General features: G+C 37.4%; 1 protein-coding gene and 1 pseudogene across 1 annotated transcript in view; both read left to right on the forward strand.

Moving 5' to 3' along the window:
- Positions 1-15671, forward strand: part of Ptchd1 (patched domain containing 1) — a 55189-nt gene that overhangs the window by 13242 nt on the left and 26276 nt on the right. The gene's annotated exons all lie outside the window — the stretch shown is intronic.
- LOC114695822 lies at positions 14219-14273 on the forward strand (annotated as a pseudogene).

The following is a 15671-nucleotide window of genomic DNA, read 5'->3' on the forward strand; positions in this document are numbered from 1 at the left end:
TTTTCTTAGCCTACCTAACAGAGTGATGAAAATCAACATGAGTCAGGAATTCATAAACTAGTCTATACCACTGGAGAAATACTTATGGTCACAGGCACAAGTCCACTAAAAGAATGAGATTTCCTTGCAAGATTAAAAAGCATTTCCCCTTCTCATATTTTACCAGTATATGACAACGTTACAATATAATAACAATATATTGTAGTTAAAATAACAACAAGACACAAACTGTCTTGGTACATGTATGTAAGAAAGACAAAGGTCAAAAAAGAGATGAAAAAAAAAAAAGTCAGGGAATTTGAAACTTTGGGAGCCCAAACAACAATGAACATTAAAATGACCCCTGGCAAGTAGGTTAATATAAATTCTCACTATGAAGGCCTATTATCTCAGATCCTATTAATCGATAATGTCCAGCAATGAAAAATGTTTTACTCTGAGGAGCTAAAGGAAACATCAGAATCGAACCAGTATAAAACATATGTCAGAATTTTCATAGAAAAGTTAAAATAACTACAATTAATATGTTAAGGACTTTAGTAGGAAAAGGCAACTCAAGAACAGATGGGCAATATGATCAGAGATGGAGTTCTCTAGATTAATAAAAAAAAATGCTAGTTGGAGACTCTCTGGAGGAATAAAAAAGAGAAATTGTAGAAATAAAAGAAACAGAAACAATTCTGGGGCAGAATTGAAGAATGACATGAAATCATCAATAGAAATAACAGACAAAGAATCAATGAACTTGAATTAGTTCAGTAGAAAAAGTACAAATTGAAACATAAAGAGTTAAAGAATGAAAATGATAAAAAAAAAAGACTTCTTACAGAATATCCAACTGCAGAACAATATCAAAAAGGCATAACATACACAAATTTGGAATACCATTAGAGAAAGTAGAATGAAGCAGTAGCCATAATGAAGTATTCATGGCCACCACCACCCCCAAATTAATGTTATACACTAAACCACTGGTCTGTGAAGCTCAGAGAACACCAAGAAGAACACGTATTCATCAAATCACACTTATGCAAAACATATTCAAACTACAGAAAACCAAAGACAAAAAGGAAAAAAAAATAATGGCATTAGTTATCAGAAAAAGACACAAGCAAGAAGAGAGTAAACTAAAATATTGAAGGGAAAAATAAAAGCGCACCTACTTAAAATTTTGTGTCCAGCAAAGTCATACTTCAAGATAAAAGAGATATAGAGACTTTCTCAGAGAGAATTCATTGCCTGCAGATCTGTACTGCAAGAAGTTAAAAGGTGTTCACACTGAAGGAAAATCAGAAACTCAGATTTACATATAGAAAAGAGTTAAGGAATAAATGAAATTATTCAAAACATTTCAGTTTTATTATGCTTCTTTAAAACCTCTTCATTTAAAGCAATAACAATGTTTTGAATGATTATAACAGAGAAGTGAAATGAATGACAACTGTGTCACAGATAGATGAAGAGGAAATGGGAGTACCCTGTTTTTACTGCAGTACATGGGAATCAGTGTAGTTTTATTTAAAGGTGAACTTAGGTTAGATGTAAATGTGCATTGTAAGTGTTAGAGCAACTAAAGAAGTATTGTTGATTAAGTGAGAAGATAAAAAGTTCAGTTAAAACCAAAGAAGGTAGGAAAAAAAGTAAAATGTAAAAGAACAATTGAAATTGCTGTAGATATTAGTACAACCATATCAATATTCAGCATGTGATATATGTATATATATATATATATGTATATATAATCAGTCAAGCAGAAGACAGTGACTACCAGTGAATTATGAAAAAAAAGGAACCAACTCTTTGTGGTCTATAGTACACCCGTGTTAAACATAAAGATTCATAGAGGTAAAAGTAAAGAGATAGAGAATGATATATGATGCTGGTACTAATATAAAGAAAGCTCAAGTACATATATGAAATTCAGACAAAAGTAACTTCAGAACTAGGAAAATTATCAAAATTAAGGAGGGGCATTGCATAGTGATCAAGGGATCAGTTCTAAAGAAAATGCAAAGACACCTAACAACAGGGCATCAAAATACGTAAGGCAAGAAATGAAAGAACTGAAAAGAGGAAAAGAGAAGCAGATAAATTCATTATTACACTTAGAAACCACAACTTCATTCTGTCAGTGATAGATAAAATAAGCAGTTAGAAAATATGGATAATAAATGGCCTGGGCAAAGTAAGCGGCAGTATGCCTACAGCTCTGGAAAGTATAAGGATTAGACTTTTATTTTTTTTTTTTTTTTTTTTTTTTTTTTTTTTTTTTTTTTTCAAGACAGTTCTCTGGTAGCTTGCGCCTTTCCTGGAGCTCACTTGGTAGCCCAGGCTGGCTCGAACTCACAGAGATCCGCCTGGCTCTGCCTCCCGAGTGCTGGGATTAAAGGCGTGCGCCACCAACGCCCGCCAAGGATTAGACTTTTATAATGACAGCTTTTATATAGGGGTACAGGTTAAACTGGGTAATTAAGATATTGTACATAAGGAGACTCACTCTTCCACCCAGTAAACCATCATAAATCTATAAACCAAGAGGCTTAGGCTAGGGGAGCTATTGAAGGAAGGAATAAGATTAGGCCAGCATTTGCTAAAATGTGCTGTAGGAAAGTTTCCTTTGGTGTTGTAATAAAACCAAGCTTTGCAGCCCAGTAACTTAGAAAAACAAGTGGGGTTCCCATAATGAATACACACGGCCATTTAAAAACTATAGAAAGTTCTTCTGTTAAAAAAATAAAGTAAAACAACAATAAATTAATCCAACCATAACAACAAAAACCGTTTAAATCTGTTCAGCTGAGCATTTCTAAAACTTGTTTAATATGGACACTTTCTGGTTTTTCATTGTTGTTTTCATTTTTGTTGTTTTGTGACCCTATCAACATCTCTGGGAATCAATGAACTTCAGAATAGACACTAAAATCTACTAGGCCCATAATTAGGCAGGTAGAATCAATGAGGCTTGCAGATCACTGGACCTTTGAGCACACCAAGAGAAAAGGATGATTTGAGTTGGCAACTATCCTGCTTGAGTGAATAGAAAGAAGGAAAGAGGGCCGTGCTACTAACCACAACACAACAGTTCTTATAACCAGTTTAGAGGGATGATACAGCTGTTGAGTATGTTCCAGTTAAAACATTGTGATAGCCTATATCTACAAATCTTCAGGAGATTGATGGAAATTTAGGTCTAGATTGGAAGACAGGTGCTGATGTGAACTGGAGGAAGGTTAGCCTAAAGGTGAGAAGTCAAAACTGTGGAAATCAAATTTATTGTCATGAAGAATAGCAAGATCAGAGGTTACAGAGTCACTGTTTTCAGTAAAACCAAATTTGTAAATCAACAAATGTAGATTTACTTAGAGGGAAACAAAAGGTTAGGTAGACAGATAAGAGGAGGAAAAGGTGTTGAGTCAGGGAATTCATTACAAAAGTGAAGGAGAATTTCAGTGACATCTCAGAGAAGTCTGAAATATGCATTTGTTGTCAGGGACATAGTAGGAAGTATGGCTGTGAATAAACCATGCCCAGACTTTTACAGAACCTACTGAAATTCCATGGAAATTTCTATATGCTGAACCATTTCAGATGTTTGAAGTCCTTTTTTGACTTTGCATTAATAATATTCAACTATGGATATCTGCTAAGAGTAAAGATGAAGGTGAAGACTGAAAGTTAGCTATGAATTTGTGTCCTTAGAAATCATTCTTGAGTTTTAAATCAGTACACGGATAGAGTATACCCTGGAGTGGTGTTATAAGAAGTGGGAAGGGCAGGGGCAAAGTTAGCAAGCATCAATTACTTTTTGGGTAAACATGGTCTCACTTGCTATGTAGTCCAGACTGGCCTCAAACTCACAATCAGCCTCCCCAGTGCTGGTATTTTAAACATGTGCTCCCATGTCCAACATGAGTTATTTTTCCAACTGTTACTTGGGGACAAGAAATATAAAGAGTTATTTATAGACGGAAGATGTGGCTGAAGTTAGAAAGCATATAGGGTCAATAAGGCCTTTTTCATACACGGGAAAGACATCCCATTTCAAAGTGCATGAGAAGGAATTTGTAGGGTTTGAGAATGTAGAAGACAGAATAAACTACACTAAGAAAGACAAAAAAGAAAAATGTAAACCAACGAAAGAAATTGTCCTTTTAGAGAGGGAAGGTCATGACTTTGATTTTCACAAATGAGAATGATGGGTGCAAATGTAGCTATCATTATGGATTTGGTATCAGCATGTTGAGAAAACCAAACCATCAGACTACCGGAATGGGAGCTGAAGTGAATCTTGTCAAGTGCCAAAGAAAGAACATTCTAGTATTTGTGATTTTGGCAACCAAATGACAATGGAACGAGAAAAGACTAAATAGTAAATATAAGCAATCTCTTTCATAGAGTTTGAGCACAAAAACAATAGTAAAGTGTCTCCTTCTTGTTTGGTCGCAAAGTGGGCTTTTACATATAGAACAGAAATTGAAGTGGCAGAGAGGCAAGTTAGGAGAGTTCACACAGGATATGCTTAGGTTTCAGAAGAATATGATTTACAGATAGAGAAGGGTTTATTCAAGATTTTTTTGTAGTTGAATAGCTCATCAGAAAAGACTGCAATGACTGCGAATAATTTAAATAGATGATGGGATGGTGACTTTCCAATTCTATCATATGTCTAACTAGCTATTAACTGTGGATGCATGTTAGAATCATCAGAGTAATTCAAATATATTACATAAGACCTCACACTCACTTATTTTCATCTCAGTGGCATAAAACTAGGGTGACCTACTCCAAATGTGATCCACAGACTGGCAGCATCTCCATCTTGTGAGAACTTGTTTGTAATGAAAATTCTCAGGCCCAACTTACACTACTAAACCCGGTACACATTGATTTGTGAATACACTAAAGCCTAAAGTGCTGGACTGAAGCATAGTCTAGAGTGGGGCCCACACATGCCCACTTTTTTGAAGCTCACCTCTAAGATTCTAATGTACCATCAGAGTTGAGACCACCCCTGCTATGGAGAAAAGATCATTTTAAAATTTCCTTAAACTCTTGTGATAAAAGTTTGTATCATTCCATATATATACCAAAAAAATATATGTAAAAACTGGGAACACCCAAATGATGCCTGGAGTTAATACCATCATACTAGAGAAAGCATCATGGTTTTGATAGTTTACTGTAGTTATTTATATAAGATATTATCATTACAGGAATCTGGGTGGGGTATATGTGGGAACTCTGAACTCTTGCTTGTGATTTCTTGTTAGACTCTCCTTGTTGAAAGGAAAAAAGAAACAATTTGAGTGAGGAGACATCATGTCTAGCATGAGACAAACTGCTGTCTATCATTATCTAAGAAGTGAGCAGGCTCTATCATTCATTGGAAGGGAGCCATGGGAGGAATTCCACTTCATAGGTTTTCCAAGCACCTACCCAAAGGAGGATGAAGCAGCAAAGTTAAGACCAATAAAACTTAGTAAGAATGCCCATGCACTTTTTTTTTTAAATCAAAAGAGTAAAACATTTTTTTGAGTTGTGAGGCAAGTGCTCTACCACAGGATTATATATCCAGTTGCATCTTCATTTTTTTTTTATTTTGAGAGATGGCCTCATTAAGTTGTCCCAAGCTGACCTTGAAATTGCTCTGTAGCCCCTTGAATTTCTGACCCTCCTGCCTTAGCTTCCCTAGTAGTTCTTATTGCAATTCTGCACCATCAGTGCCAGAAAAAAAAGTGTGTAAAACTGAGCTAGACTGGGGAGATCGCTCAGTGGGGAACAGCACTTGCTGAGCAAGCATGAGTGCCTGAGTTTGAATTCCCCAACACACTTGTACAAAGCTGAGTATGGCCACATACACACCTATCAGCCAAGAACTGTGAGGGGAAGCAACAGAAGGATCACTGGAGCTTTCTGACTGCCAGTCTACTTTAGATTCAGTGAGAAACCCTGTCTCAAAGGGATAAGGGTGAGAATGATAAAGCACGACACCTGAATCCTCCTCTAGCTTCACATGTGCACCAACGTGCATGCACACAAATATGAACATGATGCTACACACACACACACACACACACACACACACACACACACACACACACACACACACACATGAAAACCCCTAACTTAAAAAATACAGTCAAAACCCTATCAATCTAAGCTATCTTCTCCTCACTTATCTAACATATATAAAGAGAGAGGAGACGCATGGTGGATGGCCAGTGGCCTCTGCTAAGTGATCTGTCAAAGGTACTAGTGTCTACCAAGAGCTTTACTCATTAGTTACTTGCTTCCCACTGGGAGTCTCTCTTTCTAAAGTTATTTGCAGAACATGTGAAAATGTTGCTGTTTCAGAATGGTCTGCTCTTCAGCATTTCAGTTTTCCTATCTTCTTCCTTAAAAAGAAAAGTTGCAAAGCCTGCTACTATTTACTATAACAATACAGAAGCATTCTGTAATATGCACTAAACACATTACAGAGTTTAGCAATTGTTGGAAGTGGTTAACTTGACATAGAAAACAATTTATAAGAAGACTGTGCTGTGTTCTCAGTTCTTCTATTACATGATGTCTCAGCATTAACAAGAGAAACACATAAACTCGTCCACTTCTTAAATGAAGTGAAAGCTTGTTTAAGGTCTGTAGGCTGCTTTATATTGATTCTGGGAAAATTACTTCTACCTGGAAAGAAAAAAATGACAACATTTAAACATCTTTACTCTTAATTCTTACGTGCTATTATTTCTAGAAATGCATATATTAATATTTTCCTGTATAGTCTCTTGAGCACTGGGCTAGAAAAGGAGTACTATACTTGTTTGTTTATTTCTTTTTAAACTGCTACAACATCTTGTACAAACATGAGAACATGAACTCAATTTAATTTATGCTCTGGTTCTTACTGGATTGTTGCTTGCATTTCTACTTGTTTGGCCTTTTTTTTCTCCTTAGCCTTTGAGAACTAGGCAGTACTTTTTACTTAATCACCTCTTAGTATTTAAGTAGATTTCAGGAGAGGCTGCTTAACAGATTCTGGAGATGCCAAGGAGACCATATAAGAGTGTGCCTACTTTCCTGGAATATTTGTCTTAAGTGTCATATACCTTCGCTTGCACACAGTGTGCTGGGAGCATGAATATAATAAAGACTGAAACTCAGCTCTTTCTTAGATAGCTAAGAGAATATGGCCATTAAATTATGGCAAGTGATGAAATAGATGTGTCTACACACAGGGAATCAAGAAGGACCTAATCTGCATTTGCAATGCAGCCTTCCTGGAGGAGATGCTATCTAAGCTGATGCTTCTCACAAACCCCAACTAAAAAGACAAGGACAGGACTATAACTTGTCTACTCACCATGCCACCCTTCTAGAAACAGTCCCAGATTCTTGATAATGCTGATTCATGGAAGTATCCCCCCACTAAATAAAAGATACAGGACTCTAAAAAATGTCATATAGACATTTTCTGTATCATATCAAATAAGTTCCTGGACAATACCATTTTACTAAACTTTGTCACAAAATAACATTTTTTTCCTTACAAATAATATAACCCTCACACCATGAGAAAAACAGTTGCTCTATGACAATAATATCACTAGACAGCCAAGAATATGAGATTTCTGGGCATTCAATTAGGCCATCATCTTGCCTCATGAATAGCACTGCTGGGCAAAGGTGCCAGCTCACATTTTCTGATTGAGATCAGGGAAGGTTTCTCAGTTCACAAAAGTAAAACTGGGCACCTCTAATGGATCTGATGGGCGCTTTGTATTATCTAATTCAGGAACCAGCAACACTACATGATAATAATCTTGTTTTGACAATAAGGAAGCCGAAGGCCCAGAAGGATCATTTGCTCGAGGTCATCAAGAAGTTTTTTAGTTGTCTATGAACATAAGTCTGTGTGAATCCTATGTCAGATTATTGTTTCTAGAATGTCATGCTGCCTCTGATGCTCTCCTTTCTTTTGTTTTATCTCATAATACTCACTAGTCTTGAACTTCGATTTTTCTCCTACAAATCAATAAGGAAAAGATACAACAACCCAATAACCCAAAGGGCAAAAGACTTGAATAGGCACTTTGGACAAGAAAATAGCCACATAGATAACGAGCACATGGAAAGGTGCTGAGTTAGCTTCAGTCACCCTGGTGATGCAAATTAAGGCCAAAAATGAGATAGCAGTGAACACCCACCAGAATGGTGAAAGTTATAAATAATACCAAATATTGCTGAGAATATGGGGCAACCTCAACTCTAATGTATTGCTTGTAGGCATGTAAAAGGATCTAATCACTTTAGAAAACTTAAGCTAAATATATGCTTGCTCTGTGATCTTAATATTTCACCCCGAAGTCTGCATATCCAGTGGTATACAGGCACTGACTCCTGAACTCTCATTGGCCACATCTTTTCCTACTTTGCATTCCCTGAATAACTTGAAATTGGCAATTGTGGAGATGTTTACAAATCTCAGACAGAGCTATTTTTATTAGAGAATTACCAACACATCACTATACACCTGAAAGCTATAATTACATATGTTCTCCAAAGCCTTTGTCCATGGAATTTTTATTTATAAAAACACCAAATGGAATTCACCTAAAAGGTCCACCAACATAGAACAGGACAATAAAATGCAGTATCTTCTTATAACAGATTACTAACACATTGAATACAAACAAAAAACTACTTAAAAGCATAAGACAGATGGATTGTGAAGGCTATTTAATGAGTAACAAATGCACATGTACATGCATGTACATACTACACAATTCTATTTATAGGAAGCTCAAGACAAAAGAAATAAATATTAATAGATGTTAGAACATTTTTTTCTCTAGGATTGGTGGCAGTATTAACTGGGAAAGAACATAAGGGGTCTTTTTGGTGCTATATATAGTGTCTCTTGATCTGAATGATGCTGTTATGGGTATGTGAACAAATACTACATAAACTACACATTCAAGATATGTATACTTTACCACATACAAGTTATACATCAGTAATGAAGAATGTATGTACATAAACATACCCTCTAGTCAGTGACCCTGTCAGTAAGGTGGAAGAGTACAAAGCATCTGACAATGGTGAATACCAACAAGAATAAAGGCAGCTCAAATCTTGGCAGACAAACCCACTCAGTTTTACCGAAGTCCAACACACTGCCACCATGGGGACTTTCGACACCTGTACTGGCAGCACAACTGATGCATGGAGAATTTGTCTCCACCAGCACATACTCCCCAGGCACATCATTGCCTGGGAAAGGATCCAGTGAACACATCAGCTGTCTCTCCCACACACCTACTGCCATAACAGCAGAAATGCAGCCATGTGAAGATAGGGACTCTTATCCAACTTGGGCAACATGCCAGCATTTGCTGTCAACAGAGAACACTGAAGTCTGAGACCTTACCTGCTGTGACGTTCTGGAATGATGCAAAGAAGCATCTAACTATATTGCTAACTTTGAGGGTTTTTCTCTTCAAAATAAGCAAAAGTCAAAGAGATGGCTACTTCTTTTATCGTAAGCAAAAGGAAAATGAGAGATTATGTCATTCTGTTTTTCTACTCCTGGTAGGATGCAGACCTAAGCCCTGCTTGAGGAGTTATGGTACAGCCATGCCATCAACATATCCTAGACTTAACATGTTATTTCCTTTGGTCCTTAATGAAAGATAATAGAGTTATTCCACAAAGGAGGAATATATGCAATTGGTAGCATCCTGCCATATATATCTATGGATTTCTTAATGCTACTTGGAGAAGTATTAATTGCATACCAACTATATGTATCATCAAAGGAAAAACTATGTCCCCATGGAAAGATTGGAGATGTGATTTTAACTTTACTCTCAGTGCTGAGTTTCTTTACTACATAACCATATTTGAATATCCAAGACTTGTGGTGGTGGTTTTGGAATAGTTTAGTGTTTTGAGGACACTAAGAACCACATTCCAGAGGCATTAGGCATTACTGAACATTGTTTGAGTTTATATTTCCCTACAAGCCAACCCTGAAACAAGAAATCAGATAAAGAGAGTTTATTTGAAGGGTAATTAGAGGGGGAACAGAGAAGTAAGCCAGAAATTGGGGAAAGCCTAAAAGGGTGTGCAATTCAGCAGGCTATTGCTGCAGGCATCTGGATCATAATATCACTAGGGAAGCTCTGGGAACCCAGTTTAAAACACCACGGAGTGAGCCCACCCATGGAAAGGGAGCAAGGTTTTAAAACATCAACTCCCATCTGTCATTGGTTGAGGACTTCTCCCAAAGAATGTTAATTTCCCAGCACTTCTGGCTTGCCAAGCAGATGGCAAAGTGGGCTCTTTGACAAAGAAGTGTGTATGCTGGCATCTGAAGTTGGGCAGGTGTGCTCTCAAGAGATAAGGGCTAGAGAGGATTTTAACAGGATACCAAACACATCTGCTACCAAATAACTTCAAACAACTGGCCAAGAATTTCTGTGCTTGTGTGATCTATGCCTGCCTTTTAGAAGTGTACATACAGAAAACTTAAAGGCCACACAAACTAAATCTGCACATTTGTAAATCTTTAATTACTAGGTGGCCCATTGAGACATACATCGGAGAAATGAAGTACAAATAGTTCATCAGTACCTTAGGCCTGAAAGTTGTTTCCCAGTTTTACTACCTAGTTTACTTCTTGACATAAGCTGTCAAGGTCTGTATGAACAGATATAGACATAACTCCACCTTCTTCAAGCCAGTATGAGCACTGGAGTTTCGACCTTTCAGAAGTGTGGTAGATAGTGTGCTGCTATTTTATGCTCTCTGTTTGCCTCAAAGTTCCAATATTTCCCAATCCAGATATCACATTTCAGGCAGAGTGATCTGCCCAAGAAACTGTTCTGATCAGCTAGTTCCCCTGTTTGAGATCTTTCCTTTGGCTTCCAGTTGCCTTTAGGAAAGTTTATCTTCCAACTTCAACAGATAAGACCCTGTGGTCTTTTCCTGGCTCTTTAATTTTCCACTATGGTTTTCCAACAGCTCAGTCTCTTTCACTCCCCCACATTCTTTAACACAAAGTAAGAAGAACAAAATAGGGAAAAAAAAGAAACTATTTGTATGCAAATTCTATGGCCACAGTTCCCACCTGCTATACTCTTCTCAACAGTTCCAAACCCCTGGCTAAGCCTCTGATTGATGAACCCATGATGAACTCTTTAACACTCTGAACCTCTAATTTAGAGGTTATTTCCTCCAAGAAGTCTTCCTTTAATACCTCAAACTTCTGGCTTCTTAGAAATCCAAGCATATCTTGTAATTGTGTCATTTGTCTTTTTTTCTAAATGCTCTGGGAGGGGAGAACTGTATCTGTTATGTTCACAAGACCTGAGTTAAGGTTTACTCAAAGTTGCTAAGAATTTTTTTCTTTTATTTCATAAATGAAAAGATCATCATTTATCTAGCCTGTTTCTTCTCCAATTCTGTATTGCATTGCACCCCACTACCATAAACACATGTGTACACATTTACACTTATATGTCCTTAACACTCCCCTACACACCAACATAGTAGACCTATTCCTTGCATCCCACTGTACCGTTCTACCTCCTCCTGTTATAGCAACATGGCATTTCACTTTGTGGTTTACCTGTGCCAACTAATTTTCAAAGAATAAAGTCATGATTTAATGTCCTTTATCTCCCCAGGGTTTACATAATGCCAACATATTATAGACACTTAATACTTGTTGAACAAATTAGTCTTTTCCATAACTGATGATGAGATACAAGATAAATTCTCTGCATGACCTCTACTTCCCAACAAAGCAAAGAGACTCTGCTGGACCACCTTTCCAATATCAGAAACCCATCACAGGCTTCACATCTGTGAGCCTGAAAATCAGCAAGCATTGTCAGCATTAAAGATAGAATCACATAGAGTGATATCTTTAGTTACTAAAGGAACTTTTCTCTCCTGGCTAGGTAAACTACCTCCACAGGCCCTTTCAGTGAGATGGCTCAATGGAACTTATTTGTCAATTACAGAAGAGCTGGTGTGCTCAGGAAAGGGGACTTAAATGTTCTGAGGGTTCTGTGGATGCCCACCTTCTCTGAAGTAGCAAGAAAAACCAACTTGCTGAACATAACAGCATTATGCTGGAAGGAAGTTACAATAGAGAAATAATGGGTATCATTAGAGATAGAATTTTTTTTTTCAAATTTCATTCCTTCATGCCTTTACTGTGATAGCATAGCATCACATGCAATATTTTAGGTTCCAAACAATACTGGAGCTATAAACCAGAAGACTACAATTGAAGGTCCATGGTAAAACAAACAGATGAAGTCACATCAGTGGTTGTACCCTCTGGGACATTAAAAGGCAGTCTAAGTTACCTCTGATGTGCTCTCTTTAGAGTTGTTCTTCCTATGAGATGAATTTTTGTACTTGCAACAGTTTCACTTGTGTACTATATCTCAGACATATTTGAAATACATAAATCTAATTGTAGAAAAAGTCACAGAAAGGTAAGTAAAATGGTTTATTCTAAAATTTATCATCCATGTCCAGTTTAGTCAGCTTGTTGTGCAATGTAAGTGAATTGTCAGGTTTTTACTCCTGTGCCCTTTTTATCATTAAAATTAGCACAAAATACAAAAACAACATTCCTGTTTGTATGATAAATTCCATTATCACAGTATCCATCAAAAGTGTTAATAGTATATGCACAATCTTAAAATAGACATGAGATGATAGACACACAGTTTTCTATGAGTGTCCAGATTTTTGTATTTTTATTTTTTCTAAAACAATACATTATACATGAGAAATTTAAACTGTCATATAAAGATTAAGCATAGTACAATTATGTCAAATTTGGTGTGTGTGTGGGGGGGGTATAGTCTAAGGCTAGCTGTTGATCTAATGAGACCAACCACTTGTCTCCAACATGAAAGCGATAGGATCAAATTCAATGTCATCTGTTTACTTAAGATGTAAATGATGTGCATGAAGCACAGTAAGAGCCTATGGGTACAAATGAGTTATCATCCACTGCCACCAGAGGAAGTTCAAAACAGGAAGAAAGAACAAACTCTGAAGGTTCAATCAACACATCTTTCGGCTCTTGTGTGCCTGGCACTATTCTATGTGCCTAGGATATACAGGAGTAAATGAACCAAAATCCCTGCCTCAGAAAGGGCATATGCATTAGTGGTATACTGCTTTTGAGAAAGGATGATACTCAAGTACCCGAACACCTATGGCTTCCATCTGATGTTTTGCAGTAAATCTAAAGCTGCTAGCCCTTGTTACCAATAAAGGTTTTCTTCTTTGTTTGTCTACCTGTGCCCCCCCTCCCAGATGTTGGTAACATAGTGTTCATCCCACAGATTCAAGGAGAAAGACCACAGACCAAAATCCTGGCCAAAGTAATTAAACTAAGCTTTATTTATAATGTAAGCATTGTATTTAAGGTTCTGTCTCCTCCTATAAGGCAGGGTTCAAGAGATCAATGCTGGACATGGGGGAGACAGGGTTTTTTATGGCTCAAGGTTCCAAATGGGGGATCTGGTAGACAAATAAGCAGGGGTCAAGGAAGCAGAACATAAGCAAAACAAGTTGGTCATAACAATCTTCTGAAACAAAAGGTATGTTTTCGAGGTTGTCATAACAATCTTTTAAAACATAGGCACGGTTGCAGTTTCCTGTAGTTAAGGTTATAGGTGGGGCATGGCCCAATCCTTTAGAAACAGGTTTAATCATGAACAGAATTGAACTTAGATTGTCTTTACTATAAGATGGCTTTCAAGTCCAAGATGGAGGCAGGCTAGTTTATCAGGAGGAAACAAGCATGAAGCAAAGGATATATATACACACACATATTTATTCATTTATTTATTTATTTATTTATTTATTTATTTATTTATTTATTTATAATTTAATTTTACATATCAGCCACAAATTCCCCTGTTCTCCCTCCTCCCGGCCTCCTTGCCTTCCCTCCAGCCCAACACCCCTTCCCATCTCCTCCAGGGCAAAGACTCCCCTGAGGATTGAGTTCAACCTGGTAGATTCAGTCCAGGCAGGTCCAGTCCCCTCCTCCCAGGCTGACCCAAGTGTCCCTGTATAAGCCCCAGGTTTCAAACAGCCAACTCATGCACTGAGTACAGGACCCGGTCCCACTGCCTGGATGCCTCCCAAACAGATCAAGATAATCAACTGTCTCACTTTTCCAGAGGGCATGGCCCCTGCACAAGGATGACACACAAAATTGTGAAGCATTCCATATTTTTTCCTTCTATGAGGCTACAATTATCCTGATTCCTAAACCAAACAAGGATGCAATAAAGAAAGAGAACTACAGACTGATCTCCCTCATGAATATTGATGCAAAAATACTCAATAAAATACTGGCAAACAGACTCCAAGAACACATCAAAACAATTATCCACCATGATCAAGTAGGCTTCATCCCAGGGATGCAAGGGTGGTTCAACATATGAAAGTCCATCAACGTAATACACCATATAAACAAACTCAAAGAAAAAAACCACATGATCACCTCACTAGATGCAGAAAAGGCATTTGACAAAATCCAACACCCCTTCATGATAAAGGTCTTGGAGTAATCAGGAATACAGGGAACATACCTAAACATAATAAAGGCAATTTACAGCAAGCCAATAGCCAACATCAAATTAAATGGAGAGAAACTCAAAGTGATTCCACTAAAATCAGGAACGAGGCAAGGTTGTCTGCTCTCCCCATACTTATTCAATATAGTACCTGAAGTTCTAGCCAGAGCAATAAGACAACATAAGGAGATTAAGGGGATACAAATTGGAAAGGAAGAAGTCAAGCAAAGGATATATTTTAAACTATGGAAAGTATCCTCCCTTTCCACTTGTTTTCTTCACTCTGCTTGGGTAAACTTGTCACTGGTAATGGAGTTATATATTCTCTTTGAAGTTTCTCTTGGAGTATCTAGCATTTACAGGGCATCAGGATTCAATGTAGGACAGAATGTGGTTGCTTCTCTTGGGCAATTTTGTCATGTTTGACCCTTTGACTTTGCTATGCCAGTGTCCTCAATGCTGTGTTCAACTATGATTTAAGTCTCATGCAGAAAATAAATTAATCAATACCCAAATTCCAAAGCAGAGATAGCAAGAGATAAAGTCTTTACTTTGCTAAAGAAACTTCAATTAGGAGGCAATCTTCTGAGCCCAATATTTAAATCTGGGCTGATCTACATGTTAAATTTTTAATCTGAAGCAAGCTGTTTAAATTCCTTGAGACAGTTTCCTCACCTGTAAATGGAAATTATAGTCTCTACCTCCACCAGTGTGAGTATTGAATGAGTTAATACATGTAGCATTCTTCACACTATGACAATAGGAACTTGGTGTCCTTTACATTACTTCCTTTACATCAACTACCTTTCTCTGACTGGTCTATATTTCTTTAGTTGATGTACACAATCATTTCACTAGAGAACTAATGTAAAGTACCTGGGATCAGTTTTAGGCTGGGAGCCTGTGCTGCAATTAACAAGTGCCAACTTTCTTTTTTCTTTAATGTTTTACGCATATGGGTGTTTTGCCTGCACACACATCTGTGCACATGCCTAGTGCCCACAGAGGCCAGAAAAGAGCATTGGATTCGATTCCCTGAGACTGGTGTCACAGATA

This window comes from Peromyscus leucopus, chromosome X (assembly GCF_004664715.2).
Source record: "Peromyscus leucopus breed LL Stock chromosome X, UCI_PerLeu_2.1, whole genome shotgun sequence".
Classification (NCBI taxonomy): Eukaryota; Metazoa; Chordata; class Mammalia; order Rodentia; family Cricetidae; genus Peromyscus; species Peromyscus leucopus.